Below are 17,965 nucleotides of genomic sequence, written 5' to 3'. Positions count from 1 at the left end.
TGCCATTGGAGCAAACAATTTTGAGCTTAAACCTCAACTAGTTTCTCTGATGCAACAGAACTGCAAGTTTCATGGACTTCCATCTAAAGATCCTTTTCAGTTCTTAACTGAATTCTTGCAGATCTGTGATACTGTTAAGACCAATGGGGTTGATCCCGAGGTCTACAGGCTCATGCTTTTCCCGTTTGCTGTAAGAGACAAAGATAGAATATGGTTGGACTCTCAACCTAAAGATAGCCTGAACTCTTGGGATAAGCTGGTCACGGCTTTCTTAGCCAAGTTCTTTCCTCCTCAAAAGCTTAGTAAGCTTAGAGTGGATGTTCAAACCTTCAAACAAAAAGTAGATGAGTCCCTCTATGAAGCTTCGGAGAGATACAAGGAACTGACCAAAAAGTGTCCTTCTCACATGCTTTCAGAATGGACCATCCTGGATATATTCTATGATGGTCTGTCTGAGCTATCAAAGATGTCACTGAACCATTCTGCAGGTGGATCCATTCACCTAAAGAAAACGCCTGCAGAAGCTCAAGAACTCATTGACATGGTTGTAAATAACCAGTTCATGTACACTTTTGAGAGGAATCCTGTAAGTAATGGGACGCCTCAGAGGAAGGGAGTTCTTGAAATTGATACTCTGAATGCCATATTGGCTCAGAATAAAATATTGACTCAGCAAGTCAATATGATCTCTCAGAGTCTGAATGGATTGAAAGAATCATCCAACAGTACTAAAGAGGCATCTTCTGAAGAAGAAGCTTATGATCCTGAGAACCCTACAATAGCAGAGGTGAATTACATGGGTGAATCCTATGGAAACACCTATAATCCCTCATGGAGAAATCATCCAAATTTCTCATGGAAGGATCAACAAAAGCCTCAACAAGGCTTTAATAATGGTGGAAGAAACAGGTTTAGCAATAGCAAGCCTTTTTTATCATCCACTCAGCAACAGACAGAGAGTTCTGAGCAGAATCCATCTAGCTTAGCAAATATAGTCTCTGATCTATCTAAGGCCACTGTAAGTTTCATGAATGAAACACGGTCCTCTATTAGGAATTTGGAGGCACAAGTGGGCCAGCTGAGTAAAAGAGTCACTAAAATTCCTCCTAGTACTCTCCTAAGCAATATAGAAGAGAATCCAAAAAGAGAGTGCAAGGCCATTGATTTAACCATCATGGCCGAACCTACGAGGGAGGGAGAGGACGTGAATCCCAGTGAGGAAGACCTCCTGGGACGTCCAGTGATCAACAAGGAGTTTCCCTCTGAGGAACCAAAGGAATCTGAGGCTCATCTAGAGACCATAGAGATTCTTTTGAACCTCTTTATGCCATTCATGAGCTCTGATGAATATTCTTCTTCTGAAAAGAATGAAGATGTCACTGAAGAGCAAGTTGCCAAGTACCTTGGTGCAATCATGAAGCTGAATGCCAAATTATTTGGTAATGAGACTTGGGAAGATGAACCTCCCTTGTTCATCAATGAACTGAGTGATCTGGATCAACTGACATTGCCTCAGAAGAAACAGGATCCTGGAAAGTTCTTAATACTTTGTACCATAGACACCATGACCTTTGAGAAGGCTCTATGTGACCTTGGGTCAGGGATAAACCTCATGCCACTCTCTGTAATGGAGAAACTGAGAATCTTTGAGGTGCAAGCTGCCAGAATCTCATTAGAGATGGCAGACAACTCAAGAAAACAGGCTTATGGACAAGTAGAGGACGTGCTAGTAAAGGTTAAAGGCCTTTACATCCCTGCTGATTTCATAATCCTAGACACTGGGAAGGATGAGGATGAATCCATCATCCTTGGAAGACCCTTCCTAGCCACAGCAAGAGCTGTGATTGATGTGGACAGAGGAGAATTGATCCTTCAACTGAATGAGGATAACCTTGTGTTTAAAACTTAAGGATCTCCTTCTGTAACCATGGAGAGGAAGCATGAAAAGCTTCTCTCACTGCAGAGTCAACCAAAGCCCCCAAAGTCAAACTCTAAGTTTGGTGTTGGGAGGTTCCAACAATGCTCTGAACATCTGTGAGGCTCCATGAAAGCTCACTGTCAAGCTATTGACATTAAAGAAGCGCTTGTTAGGAGGCAACCCAATGTTATCTAATTATATTTATTTATTTTCCATTGTTATTTTATGTGTTCTTTAGGTTGATGATCATGTGAAGTCACAAAAACTACTAAAAAATCAAAAACAGAATGAAAAATAGAATGAAAAATAGCACACCCTGGAGGAGAACAGTCTGGCATTTAAACGCCAGAAACAAGCATCTGTCTGGTGTTTAACGCCAGAAACAGGCACCAAGCTGGCGTTTAACGCCAGAAACAAGCATCTACCTGGCGTTAAATGCCAGAACAGAGCATGGAAGTGGCGTTTAACGCCAGAAACAGGAAGCAGTCTGGCGTTAAACGCTAGGATTGCATGTATATGGCGTTTTACACATCTAAAGGGTGCAAGGATGAAAAATCCTTGACACCTCAGGATATGTGGACTCCACAGGATTCCCATATGATCTGTGGACCCCACAGGATCCCCACACTTCTTCTCTCCCCTTCATAGCTTTTCATAACTCTCTTCCCCAATTAACCTCCACCAATCACCTCCATTGCTCCTCCAAAACCATCATACAACCTACCTACACCCACCCACTTAAATTCAAACCATCACTCCTTCCTTTTTACACATCATAACCACCTAAACCCCCTTGACCGAACCAGTCACACACCTCCATCTCCTCCATTTTCTTCTTCTTCTACTCACTTCTTTCTTCTTTTGCTCGGAGACGAGCAAACCTTCTAAGTTTGGTGTGGTAAAAGCATTGCTTTTTGTTTTTCCATAACCATCTAGGGCACCTAAGGCCGGAGACATCCTCATTGAAGAGGACAAGCCCATCACTAAGAAAAGGATGGAACAAACAATAGATCATGGACCTCAACAAGAGTATGAGGAAATTCCTCACCATGAAGTCCCTGAGATGCCTCAGGGGATGCACTTTCCTCCACAAAACTATTGGGATCAAATCAACACCTCCCTAGGAGAATTAAGTTCCAATATGGGACAACTAAGGGTGGAGCACCAAGAGCACTCCATCATCCTTCATGAGATTAGAGAAGATCAAAGAGCTATGAGGGAGGAGCAACAAAGGCAAGGAAGAGACATAGAGGAGCTCAAAAGCACCATTGGTTCTTCAAGAAGAGGAAGACGCCATCCTCACTAAGGTGGACTCATTCCTTAATCTCCTTGTCTATTTATTTTACTGTTTTTCAATTTTTGAGCTTTATATTTTATTGATGTTTGTGTCTTTATTATATGATCATTAGTGTCTAAGTGTCTATGCCTTAAAGTTATGAATATGAATCCATCACCTCTCTTGAATGAAAAATATTTTAATTACAAAAGAACAAGAAGTACATGGTTTCGAATTCATCCTTGAAACTAGTTTAATTATTTTGATGTGGTGGCAACACTTTTTGTTTTCTGAATGAATGCTTGAACAGTGCATATGTCTTTTGAAGTTGTTGTTTATGAATGTTAAATATATTGGCTCTTGAAAGAATGATAAAAAAAGAGAAATGTTATTTGATAATCTGAAAAATCATAAAAATGATTCTTGAAGCAAGAAAAAGCAGTGAATACAAAAGCTTGCGAAAAAAAAAAAGAAAAAGAAAAATAGCGAAAAAAAAGAAAAAGAAAAAGCAAGCAGAAAAAGCCAAAATCTCTAAAAACCAAAAGGCAAGAGCAAAAAGCCAATAGCCCTTAAAACCAAAAGGCAAGGGTAATAAAATGGATCCAAGGATTTGAGCATCAGTGGATAGGAGGGCCTAAAGGAATAAAATCCTGGCCTAAGCGGCTAAACCAAGCTGTCCCTAACCATGTGTTTGTGGCGTGAAGGTGTCAAGTGAAAACTTGAGACTGAGCGGTTAAAGTCGAGGTCCAAAGCAAAAACAGAGTGTGCTTAAGAACCCTGGACACCTCTAATTGGGGACTTTAGCAAAGCTGAGTCACAATCTGAAAAGGTTCACCCAGTTATGTGTCTGTGGCATTTATGTATCCGGTAGTAATACTGGAAAACAAAGTGCTTAGGGCCACGGCCAAGACTCATAAAGTAGCTGTGTTCAAGAATCAACATACTGAACTAGGAGAATCAATAACACTATCTGTATTCTAAGTTCCTATAGATGCCAATCATTCTGAACCTCAATGGATAAAGTGAGATGCCAAAACTATTCAAGAGACAAAAAGCTACAAGTCCCGCTCATCTTATTGGAGCTAAGTTTCATTGATATTTTGGAATTTATAGTATATTCTCTTCTTTTTATCCTATTTGATTTTCAGTTGCTTGGGGACAAGCAATAATTTAAGTTTGGTGTTGTGATGAGCGGATAATTTATACGCTTTTTGGCATTGTTTTTACATAGTTTTTAGTATGATTTAGTTAGATTTTAGTATATTTTTATTACTTTTTAATTAAAATTCACATTTTTGGACTTTACTATGAGTTTGTGTGTTTTTCTGTGATTTCAGGTATTTTCTGGTTGAAATTGAGGGACTTGAGCAAAAATCAGATTCAGAGGTTGAAGAAGGACTACAGATGCTGTTGGATTCTGACCTCCCTGCATTCAAAGTGGATTTTCTGGAGCTACAGAACTCCAAATGGCGCGCTCTCAGTTGCGTTGGAAAGTAGATATCCAGGACTTTTCAAAAATATATAATAGTCCATACTTTGCCCGAGTTTAGATGATACAAATTGGCGTTCAACGCCAGTTCCATGCTGTATTCTGGAGTTAAACGCCAGAAACAGGTTGCAAAGTGGAGTTAAACGCCAGAAATAGGTTCCAAACTGGCGTTCAACTCCAAGATAAGCCTATACACGTGTAAAGCTCAATGCTCCGCCCAAGCACACACCAAGTGAGCCCCAGAAGTGGATTTCTGCATCATTTACTCATTTCTGTAAACCCTAGTAACTAGTTTAGTATAAATAGGACTTTTTACTATTGTATTTACATCTTTGGATTATCTTTTGATCCTTTGATCACATTTAGGGGCTGGCCATTCGGCCATGCGTGGACCTTATCACTTATGTATTTTCAACGGTAGAGTTTCTACACTTCATAGATTAAGGTGTGGAGCTCTGCTGTTCCTCAGGAATTAATACAAAGTACTACTATTTTTCTATTCAATTCAAGCTTATTCCTTCTCTAAGATATCCATTCGCACCCAAGAACATGATGAATGTGATGATTATGTGACGCTCATCATCATTCTCACCCATGAATGCGTGCCTGAGAAACACTTCCGTTCTACATGCAAACAAGCTAGAATGAGTATCTCTTAGATATCTAATACAGAGGACCGAGTCCGAGATATTAGAATCTTCGTGGTATAAGTTAGAACCCATGGATGGCCATTCTTGAGATCCGGAAAGTCTAAACCTTGTCTGTGGTATTCCGAGTAGGATCTGGGAAGGGATGGCTATGACGAGCTTCAAACTCGCGAGTGCTGGGCGTAGTGACAGACGCAAAAGGATAGTAAACCCTATTCTAGTATGATCGAGAACCGACAGATGATTAGCCATGCAGTGACATCGCATTGGAACATTTCACAGAGAGGATGGGATGTAGCTATTGACAACGGTGATGCCCTACATAAAGCTTGCCATGGAAAGGAGTAGGAATGATTGGATGAAGACAGCAGGAAAGCAGAGGTTCAGGAGGAACGAAAGCATCTCTATACGCCTATCTGAAATTCTCACCAAAGAATTACATAAGTACCTCTATCTTTATTTTACGTTTTATTTATCTTTTTATTATCAATTTACCATAATCATTTGAATCAGCCTGACTGAGATTTACAAGGTGACCATAGCTTGCTTCAGGCCGACAATCTCCGTGGGATCGACCTTTACTCACGTAAGGTTTATTACTTGGACGACCCAGTGCACTTGCTGGTTAGTTGTGCGAAGTTGTGATAAAGAGTTGAGATTACAATTGTGCGTACCAAGTTGTTGGCGCCATTGATGATCACAATTTCGTGCACCATTAACTAAGTGATCGCAAAAGGCAATTACCATCACAAGTTACTATGATAATGGGGATAGGAATTCCAATTATCAATCCTTGCTAAGACTTTTCTTAATTATTATTTTATTTCCTTGTTATTTACATTACTTGTTCCTTATTTCAAAACCCAAAAAAGATAAAATCCCATAACCAATTATAAGTATACTTCCCTGCAATTCTTTGAGAGACAACCCGAGGTTTGAATACTTCGGTTATTATTTTTATTAGGCTTTGTTACTTGTGACAAACAATTTTTTGCATGAAAGGATTATTTGTTGGTTTAGAAACTATACTTGCAACGAGAATTCATTGAGGAATTCTAAACCATCAAAAATCCATTCATCAAAATGGTGCCGTTGCCGGGGAATTGCAAGCGTGTGCCTTATTATTGGTTATTGTGAATATTGTGAATAGTTTTGCTTTTTCGTTTCTTTGTTAGTATTTCTAGTTTTAGGAGTTTATTTTCATTAATTCTTATTAGTTTTTGTTTTTACTTGCTACTATGAATTCTCACCCCTTGGCTACGAGTTTGGTTCAAATTATGCTGTAGGAAATGGAAGCTATAATGAGAACATGCATTAAAGCTGGAACAATCAAAGATGGGAGGAGCCACAAGGATTTGATCAACCCTTTTGGTAACAACCTTCTCCAATGCACTATGAGCAACAACCATTCTACTATGCATCCTAAGACAATGGTTATGGTGGACCTTTCCATGACAATCAACAACCCCCACCAACATACTATGAGCAAGAGCCATTCCATGGTGCGTACCAAGATAATGGATATGGTGGACCTCCTTGTAGTTACCAACAAGCCCCACTATATGCATATGAACCCCCTCCTCAACATAGCTTTGAACCACCATACTCACAAGCCACCTACTACCAAACACCCCTGTAACAGCCCAGACCACCCGCTAGCACGATATTGTCCGCTTTGGCACACAAGGCCTCACGGTTTTGCCTTTGATGAAAGGGATGATAGCCGAAGCACCCCACACTCACTCGTCAAAACATGTCATGCTAGAGAGAGGTATCCACACCCTTATAAGGCATGCTTTGTTCCCCTCCCCAACCGATGTGGGACCTTACAATCCACCCCCTAAGGGAGCCCAGCGCCCTCGCTGGCACATCGATCCGGGTTCCGGCTCTGATACCATCTGTAACAGCCCAGACCACCCGCTAGCACGATATTGTCCGCTTTGGCACTGATGAATGGATTTTTGTATGGTATAGAATTTCACAATTGAATTCTCGTCGAAGTATAGTTTCTAAACCAACAATAATCCTTTCATACAAACATTTGTTTGTCACAAGTACAAATCCCTAATTATTCTAATAACCGAAGTATTTAAACCTCGGGTCGTCTCTCAAAGGAATTGCAGGGTAGTGTTCTTGTTATTGGTCACGGACATGTATATTTTTGGGTTTTGATTAGGAAACAAGAAAAGTAAATGATAAAGGAAATCAAATGACAAAATGGTCTTGGAAAGGTTTGGTGGTCAAGGATCTCTATCCTTATTACTAACCACAATATGATAATTGCAATGATTAATCCCACTAATTCATCCTCTAATAAGTAAAGGAAAGTCAAATGAGCTATATCAATCCAAGTCTATAAGTCCTAGCTATTCACTAATTGAATTAATGAGAACTAGAGTCAGTGGCTATCAACTATCAATCACTTGGACATTAGTAACTCAAGAATTCCTAAATTACCTTCCCAAGCCAAGAACATAAAATTCTATTCTAACATCCTCTCAAGCATTTTGACAAACACTTAGAAGGCACAAAAGAAAAGCATAGTAAATTGACAACAAGAATGAAATTTATCAACAATTATTGCAAGAAATTAACAACAACAATCAAAAGGAACATTATTGACATGAATTACCTCAAATTGAATTGAAAGAAAATAGAAGAAACAAGAGTAGATTGATGCATGGCAGAAGTTAACCAATTTAGAGATTCCAATTAAGAGGACAGCGTTGTACGTATAGCTCTTAACCGGCTAAGATCTGCCTCACCAATTTAAAAGGGGTTGTCACTAATTTTAGAAATAAAATACTGGGAGTATGAGTCCCAAGTCGTCTCCCAACGAGTTGCAGGAAAGAGTGCTAATTTATTAATCAGAAAATTCCCAGAAAGTTGAGTTTGATAATGAGTAATTAAAATAATTATGAATTAAAGAAATAGAAATAAACTAAGAATAGTTATTGATACTCTGAATAAAGGGCCTTGACTGGGGGAATAATTAAATGGAATTTCTATCCTTGTTGAAATCTTCTCAAGTGTGGTGTAGTGTAAAAAGGTTGTTGTTCTCACTCGGTTACCCCTTACTAAATAAGAAAAAGTATGGTGATTAAACTAACTCTCACCCTCAATTCCTAGTCCTCTCCCTTAGGGAGGTCTAGTGTTAGTAGGTATGGAATTAGCTAACAACGTCCAATTCAACCAAGCACTTGAGCATTCTAACTCAAGTATCTCCTTTTAATCAACCCCCATGTCAAGTAGAAATTTTACTCCATTGACATGAAAAAAATAATCATAAAAATATAAGAAGACATAATTAAATAAAATAAAATAGAGAATTAAAATTAATTAAAATAAAAATAACTTCATATATTAATAAATTCAAAACGCAACATAATTATCTGAACAGAGTCAATGAGTAATTAATTAAAAATAAAGGGGGTAAAGAAACAAACTAAAGTAATGTCTTCGACGGAGGTAATGGCCCTTCAACATCCACAATCCAAAGCAAAAGCATAAACTATCAATGTAACACTAATCTAGATTCAGATCTAAAACTAAGAGTAATCCTAATGTGTAGAATCTGAATGTGTGTGGATGCCTCCCTGAGTTTCTGCATGTTCCCTAGGTTTAGTCTGTGTTTCTGGGCCGAAAACTGGGTCAAAATGCGGCCCGAAATTGCCCCCAGTGAATTCTGTTATTTCTGCAGATCACGCAAGTCACGCGTACGCGTCATCCACGCGTTCGTGTCATTTAGTGTTTTTCTTTGCCACACGTTTGCGTGGTTCACGCGTTCGCGTCATTCGTGCAGACTCCAATCCACGCGTTTAAGTCAGGCATGCATCCGCGTTGTTGCGAATTCTCCAATTCACGCGTTCGCGTGGGCCATGCGCTCGCGTCATTGCTCGCTGGTCATCTCCTTAGTTTCTTGTGTTCCTTCCATTTTTGCAAGCCTCCTCTCTAATTTCCAAGTCATTCGTGCCCTATGAAGCCTAAAACACTTAACACACAGATCACGACATTGAATGGGATAAAGGAGAATTAAGATACATAATTAAAAGTCTCTAGGAAGCAAGTTTTCAACCATGGAGTGATTTTGAGAAGGAATTGTAAATACATGCTTATCATATGAATAAGTGGGTAAAGATTTGATAAAACCACATAATTAAATACAATATAAATCATAAAATAATGGTTTATCATAGATCAACAATAAGTACGGAAGCAAAGTAAAAGAAATTACAACACAAGAATAGAAGAACAACATGTGACAACAACGAATTGAGAGGTAGAAATAGAAGAGAGCATGAATTAAAACCGAGATCTAAGATTATTGAACTAAACCTAATCCTAATCCTAGAGAGAAGTGAGAGCTTCTCTCTCTAAAACTAACTCAAAACTAATCCCTAAACTAAACTATGTGTGTAGAATGATGGAATCCCCCCATTTTGCTCTTTAATCCTGGGCTCTTTTAAGTGTCTTTGGTGCCAAAGTTGTCTTAGATTGGGCCTCACAACTTCTCAGAATTCGCTGGGCACATTTTTACTTTAAAATCACGTGCCAGCATCGACGCGTACGCGTACAGCACGCATGCACGTCCTGAGTTTTCGCGATCCACGCGTGCACATAGATTTTGCGTGCACGTCCATGAGCTCATCCAATTCTTTGGCTTTTCCATGTGTTCTCCACTTTGCATGCTTTTTTCTTCACTCCTTTGATCTATTCCTAGCCCTTTTCAACCTGAAATCACTTGACAAACAAATCAAGGCATCTAGTGGAATCAAAGGTGAATCAAAATGATCAAATTAAAGGTCTAAAAGCATGTTTTCACGTTTAAGCACAAATCAAGAGAGAATCACAAAACCATGCCATTTCATTGAATAAATGTGAGAAAAGGTTGATAAAATACTCTAAATTCATCACAAGATAAACCCTAAAAACGGGGTTTATCAACCTCCCCACACTTAAATCATAGCATGTCCTCATGCTATACCAAGAATGAAGTAACGGGTATGGCATTTATTCAATGCAACTAAACTATATGTAACCTATCTAAATGCAACTACCTATATGAATGCAATTGCTTGGTCAAAACAAATCAACTTCCAAGAGATATATGCAAGCACAAGGGCTAAAGTAATGAAAATCAAAATCCAACCCACAATTGTATTGAATAATAAAAAATGATTTACAAACTTGCATGAATAAGAATGATCATGGTGAGAACATATAATTGAGCAATCGAACCCTCACCGGATGTGTATCCGCTCTAGTCACTCAAGTGTTTAGGGGTTGATTCACTCAATTCTCCCTTAATCATGCTTTCCAAGATTTGTTCATCTAACAATCAACAACTATTCAATGCAGGCATATAATTATCATGAGGTCTTTCTTAAGGTTGTAATGGGGCTAGGGTCAAGGTATGGTCATATATGGTTAAGTGAGCTAAATTTTGAATCTTTGATTAACCTAGACTTTCCCACCTAACCTATATAATAACCTATACAATTAAGTTCTAAACTAACTACCCATTCTTCACTTTTTCACATATTCATGCATTTTTTTATTTCCTAACACTTGTGTATTGATCCTTATTGAACTTCACTTAGGGGCATTTTGTCCCCTTTTTATTTCTTTCTTTTTCTTTTTCTTTCTTTTTCTATATTTTTTTCCATATTATTATTTTTTTTCTTTTTATCTTTTCTTTTCTTTTCTTTTCTTTTGTTTTTCTCATTTTTCTTTCAAGAGCACCAATGCATAAGGTCTAACATTTTATTAATACATGAGCATGTACCCAATTCCCAAATATAAAAATACAAAGCACCCTTTTATCCCAACCAATGTCCCAAATTTCCCCACTCTTGAATGATACACACTCACTAGCCTAAGCTAGGCTTGTAACGTGCTAAAATTAAGAACAAGTGGGTTAAGCATAGGCTCAAAATTGGTTAACAATGGAAGGTAAAAGGTAGGCTTTTTGGTTAAGTGAGCTAATGAAACAATGGCCCCAATCATGTAAATACATGAATACAAGGAATAATGGACATATTGAATTAAGCAAATCAAGGATCACAATCATAGAAAGAGAACAATTGCACACAAGAAGAAAAATAAGTGGTTATAAGATGTAACCACATCATTAGGCTCAAATCTCACTTGCTTGTGTTCTTAGCTCAAAAACATGCTCCACAAAATATATATGATTCAAGCAAGTTCCACAAAAATTTTCTCAATCAATTGGGGTGGTGCCCTATAGAAAAATATTTTTGAAAATTTATTGTTTTGATTAAACTTATCCTAAATGCAATGTTGTGATTTAGAAATTTGAAATCTCCGTAGTTTATCCCTTTCTTCAATCAAAACATTTTTTTTATGCAAAAAGGGTAAACTTAGGTTTCAACAATCCAAAATATTTTTTTTCTAATCACAACCATTAAGCCAAAACAACTACATAAAGCAAAAATACACTAAAATATGAAATATCTAGAATGCAAGGTGCAAAATGCAACAAACTAAAATAAAGTATCTCAAAATAACAAATATCTACAATAATCCAAAAGTGCGATAAAAATAAAGTGCAAAGTACTAAAATAACACAAAATAAAAGATAAATGTCCGACTTATCATCCAAAATAGCTACTCCACCGACGGCGATGAAGGTGACCTCCCCACACTTAAAATGGAGCATCGTCCTCGATGCTACTGCTCGGGCTCATGGTGAGGGTCAACTGTCGCATCTGGCTGGGTCTCAGGCTGTAGCTCCTTCGGTGGCCGCTATGCCTCTGGAGTGGCCGGTGTCTGTGATGGTGCCTCTGTCTGAGCTGGCTCTGCCTCATGCTCCTTGGCATGCTCCTCCTCTGATGCAGAAGACTCAGGAAGAGGGGGTAACTCAACGCCCAGTGCCACAAACATCTGATCCATTCTGTCTAAGCATCGCATAATGCAGCGCTCACTGCACTCCATGAAGCGGATCAGGTGCTGGACTAATAGATAGGTCGGCTGGGGAGCTGGTGGTAGTGGTGCTGTTGGTGCTGCTGGGGCTAAGGAAGAGGACGGGCCAGGTGTCGCTGCTGCTCTGGCTGTGGCTCTAGAGTGGCACCGAGATGGGGACTTCTCGTGCACCCACTCCCCCCACAGAATCACTTCCTCCTTTTCGTAGACCCGGGGTGGTGTCTCATCATCCGCCTCCCACGGGGTGCCCGCTAGCTGAATCATCGTGGTGACTAAGGTGGGAAAGGGAAGTACACCATGGACATGTGTCCGCCACATGTATCGCCTGATCAATCGAGGGAAGTATACCTCCTTCCCCTACATGACGCATCCAATCAAGACCAGCATGTCCACCGGGATCTCAGTGAAGTGGGTGGTCGGCATGACGTAATGGGCAAAAATCTGTTGCCACGTCCTGGCCACCCTAGAAAGATGAGTAAACAGCATCCCCTTGGGCTTCCTGTTGTCAGCGTCCATCACCCAAGGGGCATCCGGGGTGGCAATAACGTCTCTCAGAGCATCATAATCAGAAGTCATACAATGGATCACCACCTCCGCCTGCTCAATGGCATCTGTAGTACCGGTCCTAGGAAAATAACCGAGTCTATCCTAAATAGCCGCCTACGTAACCAAGACCTACCTGCCTCACAGGTGAACTGACTCAAGGGTATATCTAAAGAAGTTACAGTAAAATTCCTTCACCCAGGAGGAGTTCACCCTGCCTAGATCCCTATCAATAAAGCCCATGCCCATCCCCTAAATACGTGTCGTAATGGCTCGTCTCACATCAGTCGGGAGGACCAGATTTTTCTCTATATTCATATTCTTCTTCCGGTATGTCGGAAAGCGGAGCTCGCAATAGAGGTTAGGAAACTTATTTGTGTTGGTGGCCGGTAGTTGCTGGTTTGCTTTGTCCTCATCATTTTGAAGGTTTTTGGCATAGTCATAGTAAGGGGACAAAGTGGAGGGCTGAGGTTTCTTGCGCTTCCTTGAGGTAACTTTAGATTTTCCTCGGTCGGCCATCCTGAAAGAGATATACAGGGTATAAACAATTTAGCCACATAGAGGAAAACAAAGCAAGTCATTAAGCATATACAGAAGGCAAGATGATAGACATATTCATGAAGTGAGGTAAAAAGGATATAATTCTTGGAAAGCAAGCACATGAGTCAGAAAACAATCAAAGCCATGAACCAAGAATCCAAGCAATATCTGCGCAATGCTTGTTTATTAAGCTCAATAAGTGTCATACCCAAAGGAATGGTGAACGAGTTAGTTTTAAACTAAAAAGAAAGTCAATTGGTTAATCAAGTTAGGAGTTAGAAAATCGGTTCAAAAATTAGTGGTTTGGCGGTTATTGGCTTAATTAAGGTAAATGCAGAAAATGAGGTTAACAAGCACAGTCACACTCATGAGGACGATACAGTCATTGATGATGAAATATGAAATATTGCTCAAAAGCATAGAATTGAAGAGCAGTTCATCAACAATGCCCATGGTCACTAAATATGCAATAATTGGTATAGAAAGAGTGAAAGATGCACCTTGTGTAACGAAAAACAAGTTAAGAGCCAATTTGAGTTAAAAGTGTCACACAAGTAGAAAGCACCAATCATTGCAAAAGAATGAACCATATTCCAATTAAAAAAAATTGCAAGTCAAGATCAAATGGTAAGCTAGCATGAGTCAGAAAGCATTTGAGTCAACTTGAGAAGTGAAGGCAGATGGAGGTTCAATGCATATCACGGGAGACAAAATGGACACAGAATTGCTAACCAAAGTAACCTGGGAATTGAACTTGGTGTAAGTCGAGTAAAACTCAATTCTAAAAGTGTCAAGTTCAAATGTAGGTAGCAAGTTTAAAACCAAAACAATTTCAAAAAAATTGGGCAGCATCCCAGCAGTAAATTGGACGTTCTCGGATGGCAAACAGCAGCAAAAACAGTCATATAAATCCAAAATTGGTAACAAACATGAAACCAACAAGGATTGCATATATAACACCAGCAGGGCAACAATGAAACAAGACATATAAACAGAAACCAGCACAGCACACCAATCATCATTCAACAAAGCATTCAACAGTCAAAAAATAAACAAGAACGGAGCACTTATCAAGTTTAGAATCTTCTAACCACATCCTATCTACCTAACAGCATGCATTTCTAAGCTAATCTAGCAAACAAAATTAATCTGCTAATCTAACTAAATTTAGTAAACAAAATTAAAATGAAAGTAAAGAAACAGAGCAAGGGCAGGAGCATGGTGAACCTGGAATACAGAAGTAAAATAGAAAGGAAGAATGGAGGGGGAAGGCAGCAGCGCCACCCAGTAGTGATGGAAGCATAGAGGAGCTCGCGGTGGCAGTTGGCGTGCACGGAAAATAGCAAAACAGAGTAGAGGCAGAGCAGAATGTTGGTGACGAGCAGTAAAGGAAGGTATGCAATGGGAAGAGAGGAGAGACAAGGGTGATGTGAGGTCACTGGCGGCGTTGGAGTAGCTGTGGCGGTGATTCGGTAGAGGTGGAAGGAGAACGGGCAGTGGGAGGGGAGAGAAGAAGAAGAAAGAAAGAAAGAGACGAGGGAAGCAGATAGTGGTTAGACGGCGGCGGGTTCAGCGCCGGACGGTAGCGGTTGTTCAATGGTTGAGAAGGAGAAGAGGGAGAGGGAACATTGGAGGAGAGAGGGGTTAGGGCGTGCGAATGGTGGTGTTCTCGCATCCCTAGGGGTTTATAGATTTTGAATCCACGCGTACGTGGTGCGAAATTTATAACCACAAACTAACCGGCAAGTGCACTGGGTCGTACCAAGTAATTCCTCAGGTGAGTGAGGGTCGATCCCACGAGGATTGATGGACTAAGCAACAATGGTTAAGTGATTTACTTTGTTAGACAAACAGAAAATAGTGTTGAGAGTTCAAAAATCATTAAATAGAAGACAGTCAAATAAATAAGTTAGGAATAAAATATGGAGAGGCAGTTAAGGCTTCAGAGTTACCTATTTTCCGAATTGACTTTTCTTATTAATTTATTTTAATCATGCAAGATTTAATTCATGGCAAACTATATATGACTAGACCCTAATTCCTTAGACCTTTCTAGTCTCCTCTAAAATTCATCAACCGCCAATTCCTTGGTCAATTAATTCCAATTAGGGGGTGAAGTTTAATTCTAGTTTATATGCCACAGAAACTCTAATTATCCAAATATAAAAGGATTATATGTCACGTATCCCGTTAAATTCAGATACTAGAAATTTAGGAGAATATGTTTTCAAGCTGTTGTTCAAGTAAAGAGCTTTTCCAAGTTATACAAGAACTCAATTAGAAAGAGGGTCATACTTCCGTTCCACCCAAATTCAAAAAATAAAGAACGAAAACAATTCTTGAAATAAAAATCAATACATGAATTAAAATAGAAAATAATATTATCAATCCATACAATAGATAGAGCTCCTAACCTTAACAGTGGAGGTTTAGTTGCTCATGGCAAAGAGAAAATAAGGATTCTGAAAAAATATATTTTGGTAGAGGTGGAATGAAAAGTGGAATCCCCCTGTGGAATAATTCCAATCCCCTTTTATATCTAATCCTAATTAATTTAAAATCTATCTTCTAAAACTAAAATAATATCTTTTCCTATAAAAATAAAATTTTAAATCAGAATTAATTAATCAGCGTTTTCTGCACTTCGCATTTGTCACGCGTACGCGTCAGTCACGCGTATGCGTCGATGATCTTCTTTGCGTGTCACGCGTACACGTCAGGTACGCGCACACGTCGCTGTGCAAATCTTCAATCCACGTGTACGCGTCAGGTACGCACACGCGTCAGGTACGCGCACGCGTCGCTCCTCGCTGTCATCTCCTTTAATTCTTATGCTCCTTCCATTTATGCAAGCTTCCTCTCCATCCTCTAAGCATTTCTCCCCTATATAGCCTTCTTTTCTTTTTCTGTGGAAGCTCTATAAAATCCAACCAAATGCTACCTAAAAAAAATAGAATTGCACAAGACTCAAAGTAGCATTCATAGTGGCTAAAAGATAATGAATTCTTGATTAAACTCAACCATTTAAAAGCAAATTCACTAGGAAAAGATAGGAAAGATGCTCATGCATCACAACACCAAACTTGAATTGTTGCTTGTCCTCAAGCAACCAAATTAATATAAGCTTAGAATGTGAATTTGCATGAGAAGGAGAGTTTGATTAAGCTCATGTCTCTTCTTATAGTGGGATTTACAGCTGTAAATCTTGAATAGTTTTGGCATCTCACTCTCCTTTGAATCAGAGGGATGTTACTGTCATTCAGAATTAGAATCCGGATAATATTATGAATTCTCTGGTCTTTTGTAACTCAATTTAACCCTTGAACACAGCAATTTTTCTTGTCCTTGGTGCTTTGCACCTTGAGCCTAGCCATGACTTTAAATTTTTTGTCTCAAGCTTCACTTGACATATAAACACCACAAGCACTTAACTGGGGAACTCTCTTTAAGTTCTAATTTTTCTTTCAGTTACTCCCAGACAGTGGTGCTCAAAGCCTTTGGCATACTCTGCTAATTGCAATTGATCTAAACTCTAAATGTTTTGTCTCAAGGATTACTTGACACAAGAACACCACAAGCATGTGACTAGGGAAATAACTCTTTGAGCTTTTAATCATGTCTAACCTCCCTAGTCATTGATGCTCAGAGTCTTGGACCTTGCTTTTATATCTTCTTCTTTTTTCTTTTTTCTTTTTTTTTTTTGCTGTCTCTTTTGCTTCAAGGATTAAATTTTTGTTTGTTTCAGAGAAGTCATAATAATTTTCTAAATTCCTGTTCCTTGTACATCAACATTCTTTGATTTAAATTTAAATATGCACTGTTCATGTCATGCATTCAGAGTCACACAAAATACCACCACATTTAAGTGAATAAGACTACTCTTCAATATAAACTCAATTTCTCATGCAATATATCACTTCTTTTTTTTCTTTTTAGATTCAAGTTCAGTGAGCGGTACATGAGACAAATAACAGAATGGAACTAATTCTAAGAACTGAAAGTACTAAAGACCATGTAGGCAATCAAAGCAACAGAAAACAGAAAATAACAAAATAAGAACGGAAGAGAAATAGAATGAAAGGAACTCAACCACCTCAGTTATTCTAATGGCCATCTCATTCCTCCATGAAAAACCTTCATCTCCCTTTTGTGCTATTGAAATAAACAGAAAAGCCATAAGCGAAGCGACAACACCAAACTTAAAGGTTTGCTTGTCCTCAAGCAAAGAAGAACTGAAGATAAAAATAAATAGTAAGATGAAAGAATAATAAAAGGATAAAAGAACAAGAGAGAATTAGGATTAGGGTAGATGAATTGAAATTCGGCGCTGAGGGGTTTAATTTGGGCGTCGCATGTGACGCGTACGCGCAAGGCACGCGTACGCGTGGATCGCGCTAATTTCAAGTGACGCGTACGCGTCTGGACGCGTACGTGTGGATGGCCGGATTGGAGAACGACGCGCACGCATCAGGGACGCATACGTGTGATGGGGTTTGTGCGCCCAGCACAATTCCAGCCCCACACCATCATAACTCTCTGGACAAACACCTTTTATGCCGATTTTTCAAGGACGCGCACGTATGGGTGGCGAAAAGCGCAAACGACGCGCA

General features: G+C 39.2%; 1 non-coding gene across 1 annotated transcript; it reads right to left on the bottom strand.

Moving 5' to 3' along the window:
* Nucleotides 1–304: 304 nt before the first annotated feature.
* LOC148548317 (small nucleolar RNA R71) lies at nucleotides 305–412 on the bottom strand. The gene has a single exon (XR_015898927.1). It is a non-coding gene; the product is annotated as a small nucleolar RNA R71 (small nucleolar RNA).
* Nucleotides 413–17,965: the final 17,553 nt, after the last annotated feature.

This window comes from Arachis ipaensis, chromosome B8 (assembly GCF_059453495.1).
Source record: "Arachis ipaensis isolate K30076 ecotype BB chromosome B8, ASM5945349v1, whole genome shotgun sequence".
NCBI lineage: Eukaryota > Viridiplantae > Streptophyta > Magnoliopsida > Fabales > Fabaceae > Arachis > Arachis ipaensis.
The sequence above is the reverse complement of the archived record's forward strand: the minus strand, read 5'-3'. Positions and strand labels throughout refer to the sequence as shown.